General features: G+C 36.9%; 1 non-coding gene across 1 annotated transcript; it reads right to left on the reverse strand.

Annotated features, from left to right (window-relative positions):
• Window positions 1-351: 351 nt before the first annotated feature.
• On the reverse strand, window positions 352-457 carry LOC130959322 (small nucleolar RNA R71). The gene has a single exon (XR_009078413.1). It is a non-coding gene; the product is annotated as a small nucleolar RNA R71 (small nucleolar RNA).
• Window positions 458-1,648: the final 1,191 nt, after the last annotated feature.

Genomic DNA, 1,648 nt, shown 5'->3' on the forward strand with positions numbered 1-1,648 from the left:
GCAACTTTTTACGACGTGCTTACTTAGATTAGGAGAGGTGTCTGGTGCAGTCAAGCTGTTGACTTAGCAGCTTGATGACACAGCACCTGTGCAGCAGAGGTGCTTATATGCACTAAAATTCCTAAAAATTCCATAAAAATTCCGTTTGATCCCGAAAAATCGTTGTTTCTTCGAGGCTAAAAGCTTGGCCGTTACATACACCTTGATACCTACAAACTACTTTTATTCTCCTTCTCTCTTAGAGACAAAGCAGCAAAGTGGTTGGAAGCATTTTTCAAGGAGAGCTTGACCTCTTGGGATGATGATGTGGACAAGTTTTTAGCAAGATTCTACCCCCCACAGAGAGTCAATAGATTGAGAGCTGAGGTGTAAATCTTCAGACAGAAAGATGGTGAAACCCTTTATGAGGCCTAGGAAAGGTTTAAGGACTTGAGAAGGAAATACCCCCCGGATATGTTCAACGAGTGGGTGCAATTGCACATCTTTTATGAGGGGTTAACATATGAGTCAAAGCAAGCTGTGGATCATTCTTCAGAAGGATCGCTCAACGAGAAGAAGACCATTGAAAAAGCCATTGAAGTAATAGAAACTGTAGCTGAGAATGAGTACTTCTATGCCTCAGAAAGAACTCCAGGGAGAGGTGTGATGGAACTCAATTCTATAGATGCTTTGTCAGCTCAAAATAAAGTGATTACGACACAATTGGAATCTCTCACCAAAAAGATGGAAAAGAACAAAGTCTCAGCTATCCAAGCCCAAGCCCATCCACAAGAAGGAGATACACCAGAAGTTGAATGTGAATGGGAGCAAACTAACTATGTGAACAATTCTTCCAGACAACCATATGATCCCAATGCCAAAACATACAACTAAGGTTGGAAGAACCACCTAAATTTTGGGTGGAGTAACCAACAGAACCACAACCAAGATCACAAATCTTACCACTCCAACCAATACAACAACCATAACCCAAACCATCAATCAAGCAACAACAGTACATACCACAACTCACAAAATGCACCCTACCATTCCACACAACAGCCATACAACAATCACCCTCAAGATACACCACCCTCAACCATGCAATCATGTGACATCAGTAGCAATTTCGGAAGAATTAAGGCAGTTATAGCCCAACTTACAAGGACTGTTGCCACTATTTCAGAGAGGCAGGTGCAAGCTGAGAAGAAGCGGCATCATTTTCATAAATAGTTTTTCTTCACATAACCACCATTGGTAAAGAAATTTTTCAAAAATAAACTTATTAATAGTTTGTGGAGGTTTAAAACCTCCACAAAATACAAATAAAACCCCATAAAACTAATTTTTATTATTATTTAATAAATTTTTTAATAGAGGGATCGTATTGTCCCAAAATAAAAAGGTTGAGGGTCGAAGTGTCCCTTTTTTTTACAGGGATCGTTTTGTCTTTCGTGAAAATGGGCAAGGACCGGATTGGGTGTTTATTCTATAAATAATGACTTTCATAATACAATAACCTCTTAGATTTAATTGTTATTATTATAGTTTCTACATCACATCTATGTTAGTATCATAGGTTAATTATTAAATAATATTATTTTGTTATTTTTTTATATTTTTTATTTATTATATATTTTTAATAATATTTTAGTATTCTTATTAGTAA

Source organism: Arachis stenosperma, chromosome 10 (genome assembly GCF_014773155.1).
Source record: "Arachis stenosperma cultivar V10309 chromosome 10, arast.V10309.gnm1.PFL2, whole genome shotgun sequence".
NCBI lineage: Eukaryota > Viridiplantae > Streptophyta > Magnoliopsida > Fabales > Fabaceae > Arachis > Arachis stenosperma.